The sequence below is a fragment of the Bos indicus x Bos taurus genome, chromosome 10 (genome assembly GCF_003369695.1).
Source record: "Bos indicus x Bos taurus breed Angus x Brahman F1 hybrid chromosome 10, Bos_hybrid_MaternalHap_v2.0, whole genome shotgun sequence".
Taxonomy (NCBI): Eukaryota; Metazoa; Chordata; class Mammalia; order Artiodactyla; family Bovidae; genus Bos; species Bos indicus x Bos taurus.
Window position 1 is genome coordinate 57,820,068 of NC_040085.1, and position 18,427 is coordinate 57,838,494.

General features: G+C 39.8%; 1 pseudogene; it reads right to left on the reverse strand.

Annotated features, from left to right (window-relative positions):
- Positions 1-883: 883 nt before the first annotated feature.
- Positions 884-10,962, reverse strand: LOC113899644 (annotated as a pseudogene).
- Between the last annotated feature and the right edge of the window lie 7,465 nt (positions 10,963-18,427).

An 18,427-nucleotide genomic window follows, 5' to 3' on the forward strand; every position in this document is an offset into this window, starting at 1 on the left:
TGTTTCCGTTGTTCCCCATCTATTTGCCATGAAGTGATGGGGCCAGATGCCATGATCTTAGTCTTCTGAATCTTGAGTTTTAAGCCAACTTTTTCACTCTCCTCTTTCACTTTCATCAAGAGGCTCTTTAGTTCTTCTTTGCTTTCTGCCATAAGGGTGATGTTGTCTACATATCTGAGGTTATTGGTATTTTTCCCAGCAATCTTGATTCCAACTTGTGCTTCATCCAGCCCAGCATTTTGCATGATGTACTCTGCATATAAGTTAAATAAGCAGGGTGACAATATATATCCTTGACATCTCCTTTCCCGATTTGGAACCAGTCTGTTGTTCCATGTCCAGTTCTAACTGTTGCTTCTTGACCTGTATACAGATTTCTCAGGGGGAGGTAAGGTGGTCTGGAATTCCTATCTCTTTAAGAATTTTCCACAGTTTGTTGTGATCCACACGGTCATAGGCTTTGGCATAGTCAATAAAGCAGAAGTAGATATTTCTCTGGAACTCTCTTGCTTTTTCGATGATCCAACAGATGTTGGCAATTTGTTCTCCGGTTCCTCTGCCTTTTCTAAATCCAGCTTGAACATCTGGAAGTTCATGGTTCACGTACTGTTGAAGCCTGGCTTGGAGAATTTTGAGCATTACTTTGCTAGTATATGAGATGAGTGCAATTGTGCAGTGCTTTGAACATTCTTTGGCATTGCCTTTCTTTGGGATTGGAATGAAAGCTGACCTTATCCATTGTATTGGGTTGGCCAAAATTTTCCTTTTGGTTTGTCTCTAAGATGGTACAGGAAAATCCAAATGAACTTTTTAGCCAACCCAAACTTCCTCAGACTCAGCCTGCCATCATCACAAGTATCTTCTATCTCCAAGATCAGCTGCATCAAGATGGTTTACCATCCATACCACGTTGATGAAAACACCTGCTAACCAAGCAGATTAATACATTCAAAGCAGGAACTCTCATCATCCTTGTTGTCCACTAAGAGCCTAAGTTCATAGCACCTTCTTGCAAGCTGCCAAGTCAGTGAATGACTCTCAGGTAAGTAAGGTTCTTTAAGACAAGACAATAAAGAATAAATAAAGCCATCATCCCAATTCTGTAAAAAAAAAAAAAGTCTGTTTCTCCAAACCAGTTATGCACTAGTTATTAGTTAACAAGTAACTAGTTACTGCTACTTCTTCATTCTTCTAACAGTATGAAGCAATGGAAGAAAACCAATCTGTGTATAATGTATCCTAGGACTTTCATTTGTAGCTGATCCAACAGCCCCTTCTGCACCTAACATTTTACCCAGACAAAATTTTTTACAACTCTCTTCATCTTCAGATTTTGGAAGAGTGGATATTTATCCCAGGAAACAGGAAATGAATACTTATTTTACATATTATAAAGGCTTGATTCTGTTACTACTCAGCTGCTGAGATTTCCAGTGACTGTCTGTCCATACACTCTTGAACAATTGAAAACTGTGCCACTTGTTGCTGTTGCCTCTGAAGTTTAGGGAATGATCCTTCAGGAGCAGGTTGTTATTCTGAAAGGGAAACTGCCACACTTTGCTTCCTTTTCAAATTCTTTGGGTCATTGTGAGTTACCACATCTCGATATAGAGCTGCTTCAATCTAGACTGGCCTCAGGGATTCTTGAGGTATCCTTGGGGGTGCAGAGGGACCTAAATTTTCTGTCAAATTGCAGGGCTCCACTGACAACGGCCTGGACCTCAGCTCTTCCACTGTGGACTCCACTGGTACCTATGCCATGGTTTTCAGCTTGGCCAACTTGGCCAATCCTGCTCAGCACATGTGCCAAGTCTAGGTTGGTCACTGCACAGGCACACAGATAGATACTTTTGGCCAAGACCTGAGCAAGAAGAAGGCCCTAGTGGCTAACTTATGTATGAGTAAACCTGTTGATTGTATCAAAGTTAAAGCTCCAGTGGTGTAATGAAAATGATCAGTTCTGTTCCTTGAGGAGGTGGTGATCAACATCCCCCAAAACTATTTACATCTTTAATCAGTACAAGCCTAATCAATTTTTTCTACAGTTCATTCATTGTCAGAAGTAAATATTTTCTTCCAGATCATGTGATTTATTGCTGGAAAATAATGTAGGAATCTTTTAATTCTACTCCATTTCACAGATGAGAAATCATGTGTACAGCTCAGTGATGCATAATAATTATAGACTGGCCTAGAATCTAGGTCTCAGGATAAGAAGTCTGATTCACATTCTATCTATGCCACGCTACATGCCACAAACACACACCGATCATCCTCATTCAGGAGGTAATTTTAAGTCTGATATTCTGCATCTGATATATCCTACCCATATCCTTCCCACATTAATAGTTTTAACTTATGCCCTTTCTGTAGCTTTTGAGGATATTTGACACTCATGAATGTCGGTGGAAATGACATTCCTCTTGATTAAGGACTTGTATTTGCAGACCACTAAGTTTTATTTTATCTTAGGATCTAGTTTTACTAGCATGGCAACCTCTCTCTCTTTTGCTTATTTAGTTACCCTTTCTTTCTCTATTCTTACATCTTTCTTAAGGGGCAATATAAAGACTTGTCTTTTATGGTTTTCAGTCCAGTGCCCTACTCCCACATCCCCATCCCTCCCCTGACTTTATATATTATACACACATGCTTGTTTACATATAATATTGTGCTGATATACTGGATGTAACAGTACATTAGAATTAGTCCTCTATGGCTCCTTAAATTAAGCCTAGTGGATCCAATTAGAATTTGATGCTACTTTAGTAAAGCCGTGCTTAAAATTACTGTACTGATGAAAGTCTCATAATTACCTTTGGGAGCATCTTCTATTTGTGACTGGACTACTCATGAAATTCTGAGCAATTGCCAGACCTACAGGTCCCTTCTGGGAAAAGCTGCCAAGGCAGATTGCTATGCAAAAGTAGCCAAGTTTTTTGGAATGTGACTTTAAGAATCTGGTTACAACTGATCAAACCAAGGATTGTTAGTCAAAGGAATATATTTATTGACTTAACATTGGCCTAGCAACCTATAAGATGGCCAGTGAGGTTTCTCTATATTTTTTAGTTAATAGTAAGATCTTTTGTCTAGAAGGGAGTTAACATAAGATATACCATTAGGGGTGGTATATACCAATATTAGAGAGAAAATAAAGTGGAAAAATAAAATAAAGAACCTATTTGTCCCAAACATTTTGTCTTCCAAGTCATGATGGTCAAGTAGGAAATATTTGGGTTTTAGAGTTAGGTAGATTTGGATTCAAATATTTCATATTCTCTTTAAGTCTCAACTTCCTTCTTTTAAAAATGGGAATAGTAATAACTTCTTCAAAATATCATTAAAAATATTAAATAATAAAGTGTTTTAAAAGACAGAACATTATATATATCAAACAGACAAATATCCAACAAATGGCAGCAAATAAGGGAATATCTCATGAATTGCTTGAACAGATTAAATGAGGTAACATGTGCTATGCTCCAGACACAGCATAGGCATCTATTTATAGTAAATGTTCCTTCTGTCCCATGTGATTCCAGGAAGTATAAAGACTTCCTTTAAATATCAAAGTAGATTTGAATTTCTGGTCTTCATTTGTTCATGTACTCAAGAAATGTTTAGTGAGAATCTACCATATGCCAGACTAGAATAGAAAGATAAATCAGAAAGAGTTCTTGATAACTGAAAGTGCATAGTATGGATTTCAGAGACAGGAAATTAGGCAAATGACATTTTACTGTGGCGAGTGCTATAACAGGGTATGCTGGTAGGATGCATGGTTATCCAAATTTTTGAAGATTAAAATCAATACATCAAGAAGCATAAATTCCTCTCCCAGAAACCAATCGGAAGGGCATACAATGCCTGGAAATGCAAACCGGTTACTGCATGTAAGAGGTACTTAAAAGAAAGCTACAGTGTCTGTGAATGCTGAGAAGAGAGGAAACATATCTGGCTAGCAAAATTCAAAGGAGATGCCCATCAACAAGAAAACAAAAGCTTTCTTCCAACACCATCTGGCAAAAGAAAGGTCTGAGTTAATAGTAAAATAGCATCTTGTGCATTATAGCTTCTATTCTGATGTTTCCTGTGTTCCCCCCCCTTTTTAGATGAGTCTGAAATGAGAATATTAGCTGCATTCATCTCTCCATTCATCCAAATCCTCACTCCCTGTAAAGCACACCATATGTGAAAGAAAAGCTTTAAAAATACATAATGCTTCTATTTTCATCTACTTCCAGAAATAAGCACTATAAATTATGGCCAGCCACCAAGTAATATTATTGAGCATCTGCTCATGGCATTTAAATGTCTAAAGGGGCTAAGGTTATTTAGCTGAGAAAGGAGAAAACCAGAAGTCACATTTGTGACAGTCTATTATTTAAAGGGCAGTAAACAACGCTTTATCATACCCTCTTAGGAATGAATAAGAGAAAAGCTTGCAAGTATACAAACTTCTTCAATATGAAGCTTACAGTGAGATAGTTATTTCTACTTATCATTAATTACATTTATACACATATACCTATATACCTAAAGAACTATAGAACCAGGATAGCCCAAATTTTATATCAAAGAAAAAAATTGGGGGAGGACAACCAGAAAGTTTCAGAATCATGTTACTTTGTAAACATATATTTTAAAAGTTACCTACAAATCTATTTTCCTCAGTCAACAAGTATTCATTGTGTAAATAATATATTATCAGGCCAAGTATTTGAAGGATTACAAAAAGTCTAAATTGTAATCCTTGCACTGAAGGAGTTTATAGTCTGTTGGGAGACAACGTAAGTAGATGAAGCAGTAGAAAATATAATGCTATTCACGATTATATTCTGTAGTGGTTGTATGATGTAGATGGCAATATTGCAGGTGTTCTGAAGATAAGAGGCTTAGATTAGTTTGGAAGTCTTATATTAGCCTGGAGGCAAAGAAACTTGAATTGATATTTTATATTTTTTTAAAAAATATTGTGCAATTTTAGAGGTTACACTCCATTTACAATTATTACAAAATATTAGTTATATTCCTCATGTTGTACAGTATGTCCTTGCAACCTATCTTATACCAGACAGTTTGTACATCTCATTTCCTCACGCTTATATCACCACTCCCCACCTCCCTACTGGTAATCATTAGCCTATTCTCTATATCTGTAAGTTTGTTTCTTTTTGTTGTATTCACTAATTTCTTTTTTTTTTTTTTTTAGTTTCCACATGTAAATGATATCATATAGTACTTGTCTTTCTCTATCAGACTGATTTCATCCAGCATAACGCCCTCCAAATTCACCCACATTGCTACAAATGGGAAAAACCCATTTTTATGGCTGTCTAGTATTTCACTATATACATTATATACACACCATCTCTTCATTATCTGCTTATCTGTGAATGGACACTTAGATTGCTTTCATATCTTGGCAATTATAAACAATGCTGCTTTAAACATTAAGGTGAATGTACCTTTCAAATTAGTGTTTGTTTGTTTGTTTGTTTGATGTATACCCAGCAGTGGAATTGAAGGGGTCCCATCACTTCATGGGAAATAGATGGGGAAACAGTGGAAACAGTGTCAGACTTTATTTTGTGGGGCTCCAAAGTCACTGCAGATGGTGATGGCAGCCATGAAATTAAAAGACACTTACTCCTTGGAAGGAAAGTTATGACCAACCTAGATAGCATATGCAAAAGCAGAGACATTACTTTGCCAACAAAGGTCCATCTAGTCAAAGTTATGGTTTTTCCAGTGGTCATGTATGGATGTGAGAGTTGGACTGTGAAGAAAGCTGAGTGCCGAAGAATTGATGCTTTTGAACTGTGGTGTTGGAGAAGACTCTTGAGAGTCCCTTGGACTGCAAGGAGATCCAACCAGTCATAAAGGAGATGAGCCCTGGGATTTCTTTGGAAGGAATGATGCTAAAAGCTGAAACTCCAGTACTTTGGCCACCTCATGCAAAGAGTTGACTCATTGGAAAAGACTCTGATGCTGGGAGGGATAGGGGGCAGGAGGAGAAGGGGACGACAGAGGATGAGATGGCTGGATGGCATCACTGACTCGATGGACATGAGTTTGAGTGAACTCCGGGAGATGGTGATGGACAGGGAGGCCTGGCGTGCTGCAATTCATGGGGTCACAAAGTCGGACACAACTGAGCGACTGAAATGAACTCAACAGTAGTTCTGGGGCTTTCCAGGTGATGCTATGGAAAAGAACGAGCCTGCCAATACAGAAGACAAAAGAGACACAGATTCCATCCCTGTGTTGGGATAATCTCATGTAGGAGGAAATGGCAACCCACTGCAATATTCTTGCCTGGAGATTCCCATGGACAAAGGAGCCTAGTGAGCTATAGTCCAAAGGGTTGCAAAGAGTTGGGCAAAACTGAAGCAACTTAGCATGCACAGTAGTTCTATATAGTTGTTTTGAGGAAGTTCAGTTCAGTCACTCAGTCATGTCTGACTCTTTGCAACCCCATGGACTGCAGCATGCCAGGCCTCCCTGTCCATCACCAACTCCTGGAGTTTACTCAAACTCATGTCCATTGAATCAGTGATGCCATCCAACTATCTCATCCTCTGTCATTCCCTTTTCCTCCCACCCTCAATCTGTCCCAGCATCAGGGTCTTTTCCAATGAGTCAGTTCTTCACATCAGGTGGCTAAAGTATTGGAGTTTCAGCTTCAGCATCAGTCCTTCCAATGACATTCAGGACTGACTTCCTTTAGGATGGAAAGATTGGATCTGGTTGGATCTCCTTGCTGTCCAAAGGACTCTCAAGAGTCTTCTCCAACACCACAGTGGAAAAGCATTCTTTGGCACTCAGCTTTCTTTATAGTCCAACTCTCACATTCATATATGACTACTGGAAAAACCATAGCTTTCACTATATGGACCTTTGTTAGCAAGTAATGTCTCTTCTTTTTAATACACTATCATAGCTTTTCTTCCAAGGAGCAAGTGTCTTTTAATTTCATGGCTGAAGTCACCATCTGCAGTGATTTGGGAGCCCAAGAAAATAAAGTCTGTCACTGTTTCCATTGGCTCTCCATCTATTTGCCATGAAGTGATGGGACTGGATGCCATGATCTTAGTTTTCTGAATGTTGAGTTTTAAGCCAACTTTTTCACTCTCCTCTTTTACCTTCATCAACTGGTTGTTCAGTTCTTCTTCACTTTCTGCCATAAGGGTGGTGTCATCTGCATGACTGAGGTTATTGATATTCCTCCCATCAATCTTGATTTCAGCTTGTGTTTCATCCAACCCAGTATTTTGCATGATGTATTCTGCATAGAAGTTAAATAAGCAGGGTGATAATATACAGGCTTGATGTACTCCTTTCACAATTTTGAACCAGTCTGTTGGTCCATGTCCAGTTCTAACGGTTGCTTCTTGAACTGCATACAGATTTCTCAGGAGGTAGGTAAGGTGGTCTGGTATTCCCATCTGTTTAAGAATTTTCAGCAGTTTGCTTTAATCCACACGGTCAAAGGCTTTAGTATAGACATTGAAGCAGAAATAGATATTTTTCTGGAATTCTCTTGCTTTTGCTATGATCCAGTGGATGTTAGCAATTTGATCTCTGGTTCTTCTGTCTTTTCTAAATCCAGCTTGAACAAATGGAAGTTCTCAGTTCACATACTGTTGAAGCCTAGCTTGGAGAATTTTGAGCATTACTTTGCTAGTGTGTGAAATGAATGCAGTTGTGTGGTAGTTTGAATATTCTTTGGTATTGCCTGTCTTTGGGATTGGAATGAAAACTGACATTTTCCAAACTTGTGGCCACCAATGAGCTTTCCAAATTTGCTGGCATGTTGAGTGCAGCACTTTCATTGCATCACCTTTTAGGATTTGAAATAGCTCAGCTGGAATTCCATCACGACATCTGTTATTTGTGTCCTTTTTGATGATAGCCATTCTGACAGGTATGAGGTGATATCTTTGTGGCTTTGATTTGCGTTTGCCTGATGATTAGATATATTGAGCATCTTTTCATGGACCTGTTTGCCATCTGCATGTCCTCTTTGGAAAAATGTCTATTCAGTTCTTGTGCCCAATTTGGCCATTTTTAATCAAGCTTTTTTTTTTTGAAGTTGTATGACCTGTTTACATACATTAGATACTAACTGCTTATCCATCATAGCATTTGCAAATATTTTCTCCTATGCAGTAGGTTGTCTTTTAATTTTGTCAATGCTTCCCTTTCTAAAGCTTTTAAGTTTAATGAGGTCCTATCTGTTTATTTTTGGTTTTATTTCCTTTACTCAAGGAGATCCAAAACCATAATGCTGCATGTCAGAGTGTTCTGCCTAAGTTTTCCTCTAGGAGTTTTATAGTATCTGGTCTTACATTTAGGTCTTTAATCTATTTTGAGTTTACTTTTGTATCTTGTGTTAGAGAATGTTCTAATTTCACTCTTTTACATGTAGCTGTCCAATTTTCCCAGCTCCATTTTGTATCCAAAGATACTGTCTTTTCTCCATTGTACATTCTTGCCTATCCTGTCATCTTAAGTGCATGGGTTTATTCTTGTTCCATTGATTTGTGTGTCTATTTTTGTGTCAGTACCATACTATTTTCATTACATTAGCTTTGCAGTATAGTCTGTAGTCAGGAAGCATGATTCCTCCAGGTCTATTCTTTCTTAAGTTTGTTTTGGCTACTAGGGATCTTTTGTGTTTGCATACAAAAGGTCAGTTTTCATTCCAATCCCAAAGAAAGGCAATGTCAAAGAACACTCAAACTACTGCACAATTTCGCTCATCTCACATGCTAGTAAAATTCTCCAAGCCAGGCTTCAGCAATATGTGAACCGTGAACTTCCTGATGTTCAAGCTGGTTTTAGAAAAGGCAGAGGAACCAGAGATCAAATTGCCAACATCCGCTGGATCATGGAAAAAGTAAAATTCTCCAAGCCAGGCTTCAGCAATATGTGAACCGTGAACTTCCTGATGTTCAAGCTGGTTTTAGAAAAGGCAGAGGAACCAGAGATCAAATTGCCAACATCCGCTGGATCATGGAAAAAGCAAGAGAGTTCCAGAAAAACATCTATTTCTGCTTTATTGAATATGCCAAAGCCTTTGACTGTGTGGATCACAGTAAACTGTGGAAAATTCTGAAAGAGATGGGAATACCAGGCCCCCTGACCTGCCTCTTGAGAAATCTCTATGCAGGTCAGGAAGCAACAGTTAGAACTGGACATGGAACAACAGACTGGTTCCAAATAGGAAAAGGAGTACATCAAGGCTGTATATTGTCACCCTGTTTATTTAACTTCTATGCAGAGTACATCATGAGAAACACTGGATTGGAAGAAACACAAGCTAGTATCAAGATTGCCGGGAGAAATATCAATAACCTCAGACATGCAGATGACACCACCCTTATGGCAGAAAGTGAAGAGGAACTCAAAAGCCTCTTGATGAAAGTGAAAGTGGAGAGTGAAAAAGTTGGCTTAAAGCTCAACATTCAGAAAACGAAGATCATGGCATCCTGTCCCATCACTTCATGGCAAATAGATGGGGAAACAGTGGAAACAGTGTCAGATTTTATTTTTGGGGCTCCCAAATCACTGCAGATGGTGACTGCAGCCATGAAATTAAAAGACGCTTACTCCTTGGAAGGAAAGTTATGACCAACCTAGATTGCATATTCAAAAGCAGAGACATTACTTTGCCAACAAAGGTCCATCTAGTCAAGGCTATGGTTTTTCCAGTGGTCATGTATGGATGTGAGAGTTGGACTGTGAAGAAGGCTGAGTGCTGAAGAATTGATGCTTTTGAACTGTGATGTTGGAGAAGACCCTTGACAGTCCCTTGGACTGCAAGGAGATCCAACCAGTCCATTCTGAAGGAGATCAGCCCTGGGATTTCTTTGGAAGGACTGATGCTAAAGCTGAAACTCCAGTACTTTGGCCACCTTGTGCGAAGAGTTGACTCATTGGAAAAGACTCTGATGCTGGGAGGGACTGGGGGCAGGAGGAGAAGGGGACGATAGAGGATGAGATGGCTGGATGGCATCACTGACTTGATGGACATGAGTCTGGGTGAACTCCGGGAGATGGTGATGGACAGGGAGGCCTGGCGTGCTGTGACTCATGGGGTCGCAAAGAGTCAGACACAACTGAGCGACTGATCTGATCTGTGAAAAATGCATTGATAGTTTGACAGGGATTTCATTGATTCTATAGATTGCCTTGGGTGATATGGTAATTTTAATAATATTGATTCTTTCAATCCAGGGACAAAATATATCTCTCCACCTGTTGTATCATCTTCAATTTCTTTGCAATGGGTTTTTCATATGTGGCCTTTATTATGCTGAGGTGTGTTACTTCTGTGCCTGCAGACTGACCAAGATGGTGGAGTAGAAAAACGCTGAGCTCACCTCGTATCATGAGCACACCAAAATCACAACTATCTTCAGAACAGCCATGGGTGAAGAAGACCAGAACCTAACAAAAAAGATCTTATACAACTACAGACACAAAGAAGGGGCAACAACAAGACAGGTAAGAGGGGCAGATATGCAAGATAGTCATGTCCCATTCCCCTGGGTAGGTGACCCACAAACTGGAGAATAATATTGCAGAGGTTCCTCCATAGAAGTAAGAGTTCTGAGCTCCACATCAGGCTCTCAGGCTGGGGGTCCTGTACCAGGAAGATGACCCCTCAGAGCATCTAGCTTTGAAAACCAGCAGGCCTTAATTTCAGAAGACCCAAAAGATTGGGGAAACTAGAGACTTGACCCTTAATAGGGTACATGCAAAACTCATGTGTACCAGGATCCAGAGCAAAAGGAGTAATTTGTTAGAAGCCTGAGTAAGAGCTACCTGCTGCTCTTTTAGAGTGTCATGAAGAGACAAGGCATGGCTATAGCTCACACGGGATCTAGACACTGGTGGCAGCCATATTTGGGAACATTCTACCACATAAACACTGCTGCTGATGGCTGCCATCTTGGGATTCACCCTCTAGCTCATTGATGCCAAGACCTGACCCCACCCAACACCTATAGTCAGTGCTGGATACCTCAGATCAAACAACTAACTGGACAGGGACACAACCCCCCACCCCATCAGCAGCCAGAGTGCCTAAAGACTTTCTGAGCCCACAACCACCTCTAGACACAACCCTAGATATGGCCCTGCCCACCAAAGGACCACAACCCAGCTCTACCCATCAGTATGCAGGCACCAGATCTACCCTCCAGGAAGCCAGCCCTAGCCTCCAGAAGAGCCTCACTCACCAGGGAGAGACACCAGATGCAAGGAAACCATGATCCTGCAGCCAGCAAAACCAGCCTGCCCATAGTGATTCAAATCCTACCCAGGGAGCAGCTGTGCCCTAGCCCCATCCACTAGCAGGCCAATGTAAGATTTGGAACAACACAGGGCCTGTACCCAGCTGAAAAGAGATCTGAAGGATCATGTTTAGAAAGAAAGAACTGGAAATAAATATGGAAAACACAGTGTAAGTATTGTTCTCATTCTGTCTATACCAAGCCAAAATAAAATGTAGAAATAAAAAAAATATTTTAATTTAATAGTAGAAAAAAATTACAAGAGCACAAAGAGTTTATCTCTGTAATTTAATTCAGCATTTCTTCAAGGAGGCCAGAATTTGTCAATAAGCAAGTTGTCACTAACAGTAAGTTCCTGGAAAAGGTTGAAGAGCTGGCTAAAACAAATAAAACAGTAAATGGCATGACCAAGAAAAGGTAAATAGGATGCTGGAGCAAACAGTAGTAAAAAGGAATGACATAGGAAAGAGTAAATATAGAAATGCTGAGAAAGCAATATTTTGGGATTGAACATAACAACAAGGAAATCAAATTCAGAGAGATAGGACATGAAAAAGAGAATAAGCTTAGTTTTCTCTCTCTTGCTTCCCCATCCAAGAGAAATAACTGTCAGCTACAGGTCATAAAGCTTTATAGACTCATGACCTCTGATCTCTGACCCTGTGATTTATTTTCTCTGAGCAGAAGTGTGACCCCTCCTCCATCTGAGAAAAATGAGGCAACGTGGTTGGGTGGCTTCTGCCATTCATCAGGCAGTGAAATGTGTCTGGTTCTCAATTTTCCATCTGCACTCTTGCTTCAGGCCAACTCAGGACTGGTCCACAGATTAATGCAGAGAATCAGCAGACACATTTTATTTACAATATATATACATTCAACTTATAAACCCTTTGTACTGAACCACAGAAGGCAAGCAATTCCCAATTTAATTAACACACTTAAATTGCTAAGAGTCAGCAGAACCAGTTCATAAGTGGCCAGAGCAGATCTGCCCTATTTGCAAAAAAAGTTAACTCAGTGTAAAGGAAGAAGATTTCTTTCATTTGCATTGGCCCCTTCTGTCAATACTTGATAAGTAGAGGTGTCCATTTGTTAATGGGTATTTTTGCACATACAGAGCATCAAAAAAGGTATTTCCAGAAGAGCAGTGATAATTAGAGTACACATGCTCTCTCTGATGACATTTGAAGCAGCAAGGAGACTGACTGGAGTCAGGGAGGGGAGGGAACTGGGGGGAGAAGGTGTTTTGTGAAGCCAAGACTGCTGGTAGCTAGAGTTGGCTCTGACTTTTGGGGGCAAAGGAGATTGAGTCATCTCCCTTCTATAGAGCTGATTTGTTGAAAGGGCACAAGAAATTCCCAGGGATTTCATGCTGCTTTGAAGCAACCTGCATATCAAATGGATAGGAAGGGGAGAGGAGGAAATGAGTTTTGTTGCTAGGTCTCCCTAAGGGTTGCCAAAATTTTGCCTCTTTCTTTGTGAACCCAGTAACTGCCACAGCTGGGCTCCCCATTACTCTAAACAGGAAAGGCATGAATATGCCCTGTCCTTTTCAGTTTGCAAATGTACTTTGGTAAGGGCAAACATGGCCATGTTTGTTCTCCCTAGGGAACAAGTCAGGCATGAAGTCCCTTTTGTTCAGACTAAGAACAATCTCCTCTTATTCCCAAGTCTCAGAGTGGCTGGCAACTTAATCTGGACATATGAACGTGAATACCATCTAGGCAGGGAAAGGGCTAGGCTCTCTGAAGCTGTCCAGGAGTTGGTGTCTGTTTGAAGCCCCAGGAGATGTAGAGGTGCAGGTGATTCCTGGGAGAGGCCCTTTTTAGGTGTACAAGTCAATAAAGGGAGTCTCCCTGATATTCAGGAGAGCAGAGAGCAGATCCAGTAGTGTCTTTAGCCTTGGTTTACAAAAGGATTATGAGCTGAAAGAATGAGACATCTTAGATGCCATGGGAATATAAAGGTATAACTACGATGAGTGTGGGCTTCCCTAGTGGCTCAGATGATAAAGAATCCACCTGCATTGTGGGAGACTTGGGTTCGATCCCTGGGTTGGGAAGATCCCCTGGAGAAGGGCATGGCAACTCACTCCAGTATGCTGGCCTGGAGAATCCCCATGGACAGAGGAGCCTGGCAGACTGTAGTCCGTAGGGTCACAAAGGGTCGGACACGACTGAGCGACTTAGGACACAGCACACGTTAGAAGACAAGAGAGGAAGGTTCAAGACAGTGGCATAGGAAGATCCTGAAGTCCCCTCCCTCCCAAGGACACTACAAATCTACAACTGCATATGGAATAATTTCCCCTTAAAGGAACCTGAAAACTGGATGAACAGTCTCCACAACAAAGGGTAAAAGGACAGCACTGAGAGGGTAGGAGTAACAGAGATACGATCACAGGAAGGCAAAACACCACATCCTAGCTGCAGTCATCCACAATCAGGAAGAATCACAAAAATAGTTATTTTCCCTGAGGAGTGAGGGATTTGAGCTTCACATCAAGTAACCCCAACCCTTAGATATGCGCAGGAGAAACCAATTCCTAAAACAGCCACCTCTGAAAACCAATGGGGAATATGTCCAGGAAAATTATAGAATTACAGGGAAGGAAAACCTGCTATTAAAGGGCTCATGGGAAGACTCACTCAACCCAAAACACAGTGTAAAAACACCGGATTGGAAGTGTGTGGACATGGTCCATGGGTTCATGGTCCTATGGGGCGAAGGAGATCTCTAATACGTACTAATCTTGAAGCATCTGTGCAAGAAGCAGGAACCAGTTGGAATGGTCCCTGGGGTTTGCGACACTTGTGGGAGCCATCTGTGCTATTTCAGACTGCCTTGCTGATACGGCTTTGGCAGGTACCATTCTGGAAATCTCTATCTAACTTGTTAGCACAAGTGGGCATGACCAGCTTAGACCCCCCACCCACCCAGACACCTCTGCTGGGCATCACAGCCACATGGTTGGTAATCCCTTTCACTGGCACCCAGAAGTCACTACAGATGAGCCCTACAGTCATTCCAGGGGCCAGTCCTGCCAACCACCACCCAGCAGCCCCCTCAAGCTCCTCCTGCCTTCTGGTATTGATTTTCACTGTCATTTACTGACAAGCAGCCAGTTCATTAGAAACAATAACTGTTCACAGAATGTTTTAAACACCCTAGTAGTAGGAGTAGCTCAGCAGCCAGGGCCATAAATAGAATCTGGGTTCTGAGCTTTAGATAACTTCCCTGAAAATAGGCCCATAGACATGCTTTATGCACATTAAGGTAAAGCAACTATAAAGTTGCATAGTTCCAAGCTAGGCTCACAGAGTTAACTACAGAATTTTCCTATGGATAGTATGGTGGTTAAATACCTAGAGTTTTTTTTTTGGCGGGAGGGGGGGGGGCGGGTAGGGGACTGAAAAAAAATGCATACAGTTGTCCTTCATTTAAATAGAAATACATATCCTATTAGTTCTAATGTTTCTTTTCTTATGATTAGCTTCAGAGACAAGAAGCAAGGCATCTTAGTTTTCAAAAGCTTTCACTTTTTGGATCCTCAGTAAATACCAAGAAAGCTATCAAGTATGTGAAAATAAAAAGCCAGAATAAATCTGCCTCCTTTCTTGCATGCTTAACCTTAAAGCACTCAGCAGGGAAGAAGAATATTTCCTAATATAGAGATAGAGAGCTGTTTGTTACAAAAAGGGAAAAAATCCAATTAAAAAGTGGGATTTGTGAGGCCCCTGCTTTGGCATGGACCACAAAGCAGAGTCAGTACATCAGCTCTAATGCCAAAGGCATGGATGCCTGATTCTGGAGATTACAAACCACTTTCCAGTTTATTGGCTTTCTCATCATAGAGGGTGGTTGAATGTTTTGATTTCAGTGATAAATGTTACTGAATGAACTTAAGTTATAAACTTTAAACTTCTTTTGCCTTAAATGCCTTGTAAAATATCTAAAACTTGCCAAAGTATTCAACCGAAACAGGAAAAATTAAGACATACTGGTGGTTTTATATCACACAGAACAAAAACAATCATTTGACTGAACAACCTAAAATATAATTATTAGGTCTAATAAGACCAATTCCAATGACATCCATGTCACTCTTTAATGGAATAATGCAATGAATGCTTTTGGAGCAGGGCTCTCCCCACATCCCCTCAGATCTCTCTGCTATTCTCATATACACCTGCCACCAGAGTGCTCACGCTCCCAGCAGTCAGCACCTGCCTCTCTGGGCATTTCCTTGATACTACTAGTACTGCTTTGCCTGCAGGCATTGAGATGCATAGGTTTCTATACTAACAACACGTGTCAACTGATTGCGATATTCTGCACCCTATATTAAGCACATTATCTGAATTATTCCATCAAATTCTCATAGCAACAGTGCATGGTTTAAATAAAATTTATGACTCAGTAATTTCCTTTCTATAAAATTGCTATTGTAGTATTACTATGCATGTGTACAATGAATTATGTACAAAGATGGTCACTGTAACAGTGTTATTTTAAATACCACTGACAACATAAATTTGTATCAACAAGGGACCAATCAACTAAACATTGGCACATTTCCTATGGAACATGGCAAAAGGATGAAGCAGTTGTATGTGCATGTAATGGAACTGTTGCTAAGATATAGTATTGGGTAAAAACAAGATAGTGAATATTCATATACATATAGATGTATATGAAGGTGTATTAATTATTTCTGTAAAGAGAATAAAGATTGGAAGAATTTAGTGGGAAGATATGCCTTTGCAAAAAGGGACTGGGAATCTGGATAGGAGGTAGACTTATTTTTGTTTTGTGTGCTCATAATACTTTTTTCAATTTGAAAATACATAAGTACAAAATTAAGTGCAGAATTCAGACAGAGAAAGAGCAAGAGAGAGAGGCTGATCAGCACTCTCAAAACTTGTTTAGAGATCAAATATTTATATTTATTCATCATATTTACACAATCTCAAAAGTGGGGCTATTATTATTATATCCATTTTAAGAATAAGAAATTGAGATGGAGAATTAACTAAATTGCTCAAGGGCAGTCAGTAGTGAATAGTAGAGTCTGGATTTGAATCCAAGACAATTTGATTTCTAAGCCCTTACTTTTTACTCTATATCTCTTTCCTTTCGGAATTCAAAATGGATGAATGAAACCATTTAGTAACGTTACAAAAATGAGATAAGTTTTAATAATGCAATTGAAATGCAATTGTAACTTTTTATTTCTTATAAAATCTACTTACTCCAAACAAAGATTTAGTATAAATACGAATCCAATCACAGGAAAATGTTTCTCTTTAAGTACTAGAGAAATTATAACTAATTTCTAATGAAAATAAAAGTTGACTAGAAAATATGGGAAATAAATGGAATGATAGAAATATACATACCTATGTGTTTCTTTGTATCTTTTCCCCAAAAGAAATAGGAAATTTATTTACAAAGTAAAGGAATAATTTCCCTTATAGCCTCAACTCTTATGTTCCACTTAGAAACTTTTTATAAAGACAAGTCATAAAACCAAAAAGGCACAGAGATCCAACCAGTGATGTGCTGAAGACACTGATAAAGTCTTACAAGAGCTAAATTTTTAAGAACCTTGATGACTGATCATTAAAGAGAGTTTTTAATTTATAATTAATTATATAAACTACAAACAAAATGAAGGTTATGTACATTCAAAACTCATTAATTCCTACTTAATTTAATATTTCCCATATTTTTGAGGTTACTCACATTTATATAGTGGAAATATGTATTATGGTGCATGGCTATGACTCTCTCCTCAATTACATGTTTAATAACATCACATTGGTAATTTGAAATAAACTTTGCTAGGAGAATTTACACTACAGAATTAGCAAAGGCTAAAAATTGGGGTTTTTTTCTTACATAAAGTCAAATTTAAAACAATTATGACTACATCACTAGATTCAATGGAGAAGGCAATGGCAACCCACTCCAGTATTCTTGCCCAGAAAATTTCATGGATGGAGGAGCCTGGTAGGCTGCAGTCCATGGGGTCGCTAAGAGTCAGACACGACTGAGCAACTTAACTTTCCCTTTTCACTTTCATGCATTGGAGAAGGAAATGGCAACCCACCCCAGTGTTTTTGCCTGGAGAATCCCAGAGATGGGGGAGCCTGGTGGACTGCCGTCTATGGGGTCGCACAGAGTCGGACACAACTGAAGCGACGCAGAAGCAGAAGCGCTAGATTCAAAACTCATTGTTGGCATAAATGTATAAAATTTGCTATTTATAGCCTTTAGGAAAAATAAAATCATGATGTTTGCAGTAAAAAATGACTATTAGAACATCTAGTAATGAGATTTGGCCAGTCATTCTTATGGTTGATCCTAGAAACTGTTTTCAACTAACATTTATCAAGTGTTCCCATCTAAGCACTTTAAAAAGAGAAAAATTAAAAAAAGGAGAAAGTAAAAAGCAAAACATTTCCTTCTTTCAGTAGGAATTGTGGTTCTAGATTCATAATCTCTTCCTTAGAAATTATGTGTGGGGTCATAGTTCAGTTCAATTCAGTCACTCAGTCTTGTCTGACTCTTGGCGACCCCATGAACCACAGCACACCAGGCTCCCCCGTCTCTGGGATTCTCCATGCCCATCACCAGCTCCCGGAGTCCACCCAAACCCATGTCCATTGAGTCGGTGATGCCATCCAACCATCTCATGCTCTGTCGTCCCCTTCTCCTCCTGCCCTCAATCTTTCCCAGCATCAGGGTCTTTTCAAATGAGTCAGCTCTTTGCATCAGGTGGCCAAAGTACTGGAGTTTCAGCTTCAATATCAGTCCTTCCAATGAACACCCAGGACTGATCTCCTTTAGGATGGACTGGTTGGATCTCCCTGCAGTCCAAGGGACTCTGAAGAGTCTTCTCCAACACCACAGTTTAAAAGCATCAATTCTTCAGTGCTCAGCTTTCTTCACACTCCAACTCTCACATCCATACATGACCACTGGAAAAACCATAGCCTTGGGGAGGGTTTATGAATGGATTTATTCTCTATGTTATCCATGCTTGTAGATCTTAGAAAATTATTTTATACTCACAATAAAGGCAATTGCTTCTCATATTTTTGAAACACAGTGATCAG